The following is an 8,785-nucleotide window of genomic DNA, read 5'->3' as shown; positions in this document are numbered from 1 at the left end:
GCTCGAACCTTACCATGTCCCATAAGCAGGCTGAATCAGCCTCACCTCGCCTTGAGACAGGACTCTGTGACCACCATGTTGAATAAAATGCATGAAGTACGTGGTGCAGGACTTTCTGGGGTGAGACCATGATAGGCGGTGTGTCTCTTCTAGCCTTTTGAACCCAGTCACCGTGCTATGAGGGAGGAAGCCAGAACTAGTCCACACAGGGAGACGATGTGGAAAGGCCGCACGGAGAGGTATGAGCTACCTAACTGACCAGCAAGTCCATGAGTAAACAAGTTTCTTTGACTGTTTTCTGCCCTTAGCCTTCAAGTCCTCCAACTGAGGCCTCTCATGCCTGCCATTTGGGGGTGATTTGCTTCACAGCAATAGTATCTGGAACAGTGATGCCCTATAACCATCTCTTTGTAAGTAATGACAAATGTTTCTTGCAAAAATCTCTCGTTCTCTAGCAAAGTCTCCAGCGACATGCCAGCTGATCCTCAGAGCCAATCTTAGCCACCCTGTATTGAAGGGTGGCCTTGAGACAAGGGAAAGTATCAGGTCACTGAAGATCCAAGTCTGGGTTCTTTTTGTGGCCTTAACTAAGTTCCTTAACCTCTCTGTTTCATCTATAAAACAGGGATAATAATGTCTACCTCGGAAAATGAGGCATGTGATGCTCTTACACATAGTAGGACCTGTTTTCACTAATTGAGAATTCTTTCTAGGAAGTGTCTACATTTTAGCTGGGCCATTGCCTAAGGATCAGACACTGCTGGTCACTGCAAGGAAATATCCATTCCCCATCGTATCCTGTGCACTTGGATTACAGATTCCCACACATTCTCTTATTCCACAAATCCACAGAGGAGCAGAGGAACCTCATGGGAGGAATAAAAATAAAACTCTGACTCTCTTGCTCCTTTCTTATTAATGTTCAAGGATTAAAAACATTTCTTCTCTGATAATTTAGGGTGGCAGCAAAGTGGGAAAACACAAGAGACTCCTGAAAAGGGAATTCACTGTAAGAGAAACAGAGTCCAAATTGGTAAATCGGACACACTATGTTAAAAAGAGTAATTCTAGGTACAGTATATACTATATTGACTCCCCACAGATCCATCCAAGCTGAAATCAGAAGTAGATTCAGGAAAAATGGTTGCATGTGGGTATCAAGACCTGAACTACTGGAGAGGTGTACCATTCGGAGTCCAGGGAGCTTTGTTTCAGAATGGTGCCGTTCCATTTAGTGGCCACTAGCCACCTGTGGTTACTGAGCAATGAAAAGGTGGCAAGTCCAACTTCAGATGTGCCATAAGCATAAGATATATTAATACACAAGTTTTGAGATATATGATCTTAAAATCATGCAGATTATTTCATTAATAATTGTACATGTTTTATATGCTAAATAATAGATACACTACATTAAATAACATATTGTTGAAATTAATTTCATCTGTTTCTTTATATATTTTAATATGGCTGCTAGAAAACATAAAATTATACCTGTGACATTATATATTGTCTTGGATAGTATCACACTAAAACATCTCTATGGAAAAGACAATCAGAAAACCAGGTTAGCTTGGTCCAAAAGGATACAGGAACCCCAATATTCATTGCAGCACTGTTTATAATAGCGAAGACATGGAAGCAACCTAAACAGTCATCAACAGATGAATGGATAAAGAAGATATGGTACATACATACAATGGAATATTACTCACCCATTAAAAAGAATGAAATAATGCCATTTGCAGCAACATGGATAGACCTAAAGATTGTCATGTTGAGTGAAGTGAGAAAGACAAATATTGTATGATATTGCTTATATGCAGAATCTAAAAAATGATACAAATAAATGTATTTACAAAACAGAAATAGCCTCACAGACTTAAGAGAAAAAACTTATCATTAACAGAAGGAAAAGGTGGGGTCGGGGGCAAGGAACAGTTATGGAATTTGGGATTGACATATATACATTGTATATTAAAATGGAAAACCAACAAGGACCTACTGTATAGCACAGGGAGCTCTGCTCAATATTACGTAACAACCTAAAAGAATTTGAAACCTAACAACGTAAATGAATTTGAAAAGGAATAGAGTGGCTCAGATGGTAATCTGCCCCCAGTGTGGGATACCCGGCTTCGATCTCTGGGTCAGGAAGATATCCTGGAGAAGGGAATGGCTACCACTCCAGTCTTCTTGTCTGGAGAATTCCATGGACAGAGGAGCCTAGCAGACACCAGACCATGGGGTTGCCAAGAGTCAGACACAAATGAGCAACTAACGTATATGTATAAACGAATCACTTTGCTGTGTAACTCAAACTAACACAACATCGTTAATCACCTACCAGTGAACCAGTGAAGTTGCTCAGTCATGTCCGACTCTGTGACCCCATGGACTATAGCCTACCAGGCTCCTCCATCCACTGAATTTTCCAGGCAAGAGTACTAGAGTGGGTTGTCATTTCCTTCTCCAGGGGATCTTCCCAACCCAAGGATCAAACCCAGGTCTCCCACATGACAGGCAGACACTTTACCGTCTGAGCCACCAGGCACTCCTATGTAACATAAGTTTAAAAAAAAAAAAAAGAACACCAGAAAATCAGGTTGGCTTGAGCAAATCTGCAGATATATATTTGCAATGGATAACAAGCAAGTCCTGGGGCCCAGGGAGAGCTCCATCAGATACTCCTATGGAAAAATACCAAGGGCGCGTGGAGCCCGCTCTGGTCAACAGCTGCCCTCCCCCGCTAGCTATGTGCTGGAGGCATCCAGAGCTCAGACAGGGCAGCCTGGAGAGCCACAGTTGAGGAACTGTATCTTGAGGAATGCATCCTGGTCTCGGTTCTCCCTTTCCAGGTGAGCATCAAGGGGACAGAATGTGAGAATCAAGGGGAACCAACGATTCATGAACCTGGGGATTCTCAATAACACTGGGCAAAAGGAACCCTCTGTAAAGGCAAGAATTCCAGCTAGTAGACTGAGCCAAGATTCAAATCATGATAATGTGGGTGTAAAGATAATGTGGGTGTAAAAAGTCACAAAGTCTTATTTACAGTCCTAGATTATCAATGCCTCCTCATTTTGGTTACATGTATGGTTCCCTTCTACTTATCTATTCACCTCACATAGGAAGAAGAATAGCTCCTGCTGAATGATTCTGCTAGACATTTGGTATGTATGTTGAATCATCACCAAACCCCTAGAATGTAGGCGTTATTACCCACATCTTACAGACAACAAAGTAGAGGAGGCTTAGAGATGTTAAGTCTTGCTCAAATTCTAGTAAATGCCAGAATTCAAACTCAGATCTGTCTCATTCCAAGACTCACAGTCTTCAGGTTTTTTAACTAAAGAATTCTACCCAACAAAAGAAACGTATCATAGTTACTTTGCATTGATTAAATATATATTTAAACTTTTATATGTACATTCCTTTGCAAAGGTGATGCTAAAATCAATCAGTTCAGTTCAGTCACTCAGTTGCGTCCAACTCAGTTGGGTCACTTTTGTGACCCCATGGACTGAAACACACCAGGCTTCCCTGTCCATCACCAACTCCTGGAGCCTACTCAAACTCATGTCCATCGAGTCGGTGATGCCATCCAACCATTTCATCCTCTGTCATCCCCTTCTCCTGCCTTCAATCTTTCCCAGCATCAGGGTCTTTTCCAAAGAGTCAGTTCTTCGCAGCAGGTGGCCAGAGTATTGGAGTTTCAGCTTCAGCATCAGTCCTTCCAATGAACATTCAGGACTGATTTCCTTTAGGATGGACTGGTTAGATCTCCTTGCAGTTCAAAGGACTCTCAACAGTCTTCTCCAATACCACAGTTCAAAAGCATCAATTCTTCGGCACTCAGCTCTCCTTATGGTCCAACTCTCACATCCATAGATGATGCCATATATAGAAAGTTGTGAACAGGTTTCTACTTTAAATAGTACAGTCTTTTACCCTGTTTCCTCATCTATAATGATGACACCTGCATTCCAGGACAACTTGAGGGTGATGCCTTCACTTGGTTCTGAGCCTATCAAGTCTTGTTTCCTATAAAACTCTAGACTCTATAAACCTTGGATACAGGGTCTTATCAAGCTAAAAGAGTCTTTTTGTTTTTCAAAAGTCACGCAGCAGACATAGTTCTGTCTTACATAGTTTAATCTTTATTATGAAGGCAGTAGAGATCATTTTTAAACTGGGCATGAGATAATCAGATTTGCATTTGAGAAGGATCCCTGTGGGGTACTCTCACACACACTGGTGGGAGTGTAAATTGATACAATCCTTTTGGAAAGCAATTTGGCAAAGTGTACTAAGAGTTCTAAAATGTTTGACACAGTAATACCACTTTTGTGACTACTCCGAGAAAATAATCCCAATACCAGAAAAAGCTTTATGCACAAAGCATCTATTGTAGCATTATTCATAATGGTAAAAAAATGACAATGACCTCGCTCCTCAACAATAGGGGAATGGTCACACAAGGTTTAGCAATGCACTGGGTGGTACGTTACTCAGTCATCTAAATTATATTCATGTCAATATAATTTATATTGACTTTATATTATATATAAAGTTATATAATAACTCTACCAATAACATCAGAAATGACGATTTACCAATATTAGTATTAGCAACACATTTGTGGTAGATTCTAAAATTGGCTGCAAATTCTTCTCTTGCCTATAGCCATACCCTTACTAAAAAAGGCCACAAATTCTTCTGCTTATATTCACATCCTTACAAAATGATGCTGCAGCTTCTTCATCAAGAAGTGGAATCTGTTTCTCCACCCCTGGAGTGTAAATTGACTCTGTGGCCTGCTTTGGCCAACAGCAGTATTAGTGAGCTACAACCAGAAGTTTGAAAAACACTTATGCATTGGCACTTGCCTCTTGCTGTGATTGGAAGCTTTCTATCACCATGTGAAGAAGCCCAAGGATAACCTGCTAAATGACGACAGACACAGGGACCCAATCCCTCCTGTGACCCCACATGTCAGCCAGTCAATCCCAGAAGCAAAGCCATCTAACTAAGTGGCAGCAAAACATAGATGCAAGACTGAGGCCAGCCATGACTAGCCAAAGAGCCACACAGCTGAGCCCAGCCAAAATCACTCCTCTAGAGAATTCTGAACAAAATCAATGGTTACTATTTTAAGCTACCAAAGTTTGAGGCTATTTGTTGCACATCAGAAGTTCATGGATACAATGCTAATAATTTTTAAAGCTAGGTGTTGGGTACATAGGATGGGTGGTAGGTTCATTATAATATTGCTTCTGTTTGGTATATGTTTCATACTTTCCATAATAAAAGAAATTTAATACATATATGCATTTGGACTAAAGGGAAAATAAATGTTAAGTAAGGTGTTTAAATATAAAAATACATATACATATACATTTTGATCATGACTCTATAAAAAATATTTCCCACAGAAAAATACTAGGAAAAAAAATACCATCGGTTCCCTTTAGGTGCTGAAACTATAAACTTTTTAACTTGTATGTTTTTTCCAAAGTATCTATAATAAGCTTGATTTTTTCTGATAATCAGTATTTATAATTTTATTCACTTATTTCACTTTCATCCCTCCCTCAATACATTTTCTTTTTCCCATAGAATGTGAAGAGGTGATTGGATAAGAATCTAAAGACAGAAAGACAGAGGTAAAGAAAATTAAAGTAGTTTAAGGGGAAACTGACCCTCAATAAGAGTCCAAAATGGAGGCAACAGAGAAGGAAAGATGGGGGAGACAGAGAGGGAGGGGTTAGATACTGAAAGGGATACTGAATGTCCATAATGTTGGGCATTGTCTTGTACTAGAAGGACATTTAACCTGGGACTATGTTTGAGCTTCAAGAGGACCCACAAACCCAACCTAAAAGTACACCCTAATTTGGATTTAAGTGTGTAAATGCATCTCTCAAGTAGAAAAATCCACAGATTTCATCTGATTCTCAAATAGTAAATATGCTATCAAGAGCTTAAGACCCATGAAGCCTTGTCTCCCTGTAGACAGGGAAGAATTTGGTTTTGTCGTTCCAACCTTATTCAAATGTGATCACCCACGGACACCCTGAAAGGACACTGGGACTCTGGTCCTGAGGGCATGACCTAAGTGCAAGATGGCCCAGGAGGTGTCAAGCCTTTTGAGCCACAACTCATCACATGCACTTTTCTAGTGTCCCTTAGAATCTGGTTCCAATGGGTTCCAATCTGGAGAAAGAAAATCCTCGTGGATATCAACTCAGAGTGTCAGAGTCATGGGTCTAACTGGGAACTCTGACTTCCAGGAGGCACTTACAAAACCAGTTTTTCCAAATCCTGGGCTCCGGCAGAGCACAGCACAGCCTGGTGCCTGCCCTACCCCCAACCTCTACTCTCTTCCTCTTTCTTCTTCTGCTTCATCCTCATTTCAGTTCAGTTCAGTCGCTCAGTCGTGTCCGACTCTCCGCGACTCCATGAATCACAGCACACCAGGCCTCCCTGTCCATCACCAACTCCTGGAGTTCACTCAAACTCATGTCCATCGAGTCGGTGATGCCATCCAGCCATCTCGTTCTCTGTCGTCCCCTCCTCCTCCCGCCCCCAATCCCTCCCAGCATCAGAATCTTTTCCAGTGAGTCAACTCGTCGCATGAGGGGGCCAAAGTATCAGAGTTTCAGCTTTAGCATCAGTCCTTCCAATGAACACCCAGGACTGATCTCCTTTAGAATGAACTGGTTGGATCTCCTTGCAGTCCAAGGGACTCTCAAGAGTCTTCTCCAGCACCACAGTTCAAAAGCATCAATTCTTCGGCGAACAGCTTTCTTCACAGTCCAACTCTCACATCCATACATGACTATTGGAAAAACCATAGCCTTGACTAGACAGACCTTGGTTTGCCAAGTAATATCTCTGCTTTTTAATATGCTATCTAGGTTGGTCATAACTTTCCTTCCAAGGAGTAAGCGTCTTTTAATTTCCTGGCTGCAATCAGCATCCGCAGTGATTTTGGAGCCCAAAAAAATAAAGTCTGACACTGTTTCCACTGTTTCCCCATCTATTTCCCATGAAGTGATGGGACCAGATGCCATGATCTTCGTTTTCTGAATGTTGAGCTTCAAGCCAACCTTTTCACTCTCCTCTTTCACTTTCATCAAGAGGCTTTTGAGTTCCTCTTCACTTTCTGCCATAAGGGTGGTGTCATCTGCATATCTGAGGTTGTTGATATTTCTCCCAACAATCTTGATTCTAGCTTGTGCTTCTTTCAGCCCAGTGTTCCTCATGATGTACTCTGCATACAAGTTAAATAAGCAGGGTGACAATATACAACCTTGACGTACTCCTTTTCCTATTTGGAACCAGTCGGTTGTTCCATGTCCAGTTCTGACTGTTGCTTCCTGACCTGCATATAGGTTTCTCAGGAGGCAGGTCAGGTGGTCTGGTATTCCCATCTCTTTCAGAATGTTCCACAGTTTATTGTGATCCACACAGTCAAAGGCTTTGGCATAGTCAATGAAGCAGAAATAGATGTTTTTCTGGAACTCTCTTGCTTTCTCCATGATCCAGCGGATGTTGGCAATTTGATCTCTGGTGCCTCTGCCTTTTCTAAAACCTGCTTGAACATCTGGGAGTTCACGGTTCACATATTGCTGAAGCCTTGCTTGGAGAATTTTGAGCATGACTTTACTAGCGTGTGAGACGAGTGCAATTGTGCGGTAGTTTGAGCACTCTTTGGCATTGCCTTTCTTTGGGAAGGGTTGGGGGCGGGAGGAGAAGGGGACGACCGAGAATGAGATGGCTGGATGGCATCACCAACTCTGTGGACATGGGTTTGAGTGTACTCCGGGAGTTGGTGATGGACAGGGAGGCCTGGCGTGCTGTGATTCATGGGGTCGCGGAGAGTCGGACACGACTGAGCGACTGAACTGAACTGAACTGACTTCTTTGGGATTGGAATGAAGACTGACCTTTTCCAGTCCTGTGGCCACTGCTGAGTTTTCCAAATTTGCTGGCATATTGAATGCAGCATTTTCACAGCATCATCTTTCAAATTGAAGAAAGTAGGGAAAACCACTAGACCATTCAGATATCACCTAAATCAAATCCCTTATGATTATACAGTGGATATGAGAAATAGATTTAAGGGACTAGATCTGATAGATAGAGTACCTGATGAACTATGGACGGAGGTTCGTGACATTGTACAGGAGAGAGGGACCAAGACCATCCCCATGGAAAAGAAATGCAAAAAAGCAAAATGGCTGTCTGAGGAGGCCTTACAAATAGCTGTGAAAAGAAGAAAAACGAAAAGCAAAGGAGAAAAGGAAAGATATAAGCATCTGAATGCAGAGTTCCAAAGAATAGCATGGAGAGATAAGAAAGCCTTCCTCAGTGATCAATGTGAAGAAATAGAGGAAAACAACAGAATAGGAAAAACAAGAGACCTGTTCAAGAAAATTAGAGATATCAAGGGAACATTTCATGCAAAGATGGGCTCGATAAAGGACAGAAATGGTATGGACCTAACAGAAGCAGAAGATATTAAGAAGAGGTGGCAAGAATACACAGAAGAACTGTGCAAAAAAGATGTTCATGACCAAGATAATCACAATGGCATGATCACTCACCTGGAGCCAGACATGTTGGAATGTGAAGTCAAGTGGGCCTTAGAGAGCATCACTACGAACAAAGCTAGTGGAGGTGATGGAATTCCAATTGAGCTATTTCAAATCCTGCTTCATCCTGGCCTACTCTAAATCCACAGAAATCTGTGCTTCTTCCCACCATAGGAGCTTTGCAC

The sequence above is a fragment of the Moschus berezovskii genome, chromosome 7 (assembly GCF_049115385.1).
Source record: "Moschus berezovskii isolate FMDL1 chromosome 7, NW_MosBer_1.0, whole genome shotgun sequence".
In the NCBI taxonomy this organism is placed as follows: domain Eukaryota; kingdom Metazoa; phylum Chordata; class Mammalia; order Artiodactyla; family Moschidae; genus Moschus; species Moschus berezovskii.
This window is presented reverse-complemented; position numbering follows the sequence as displayed.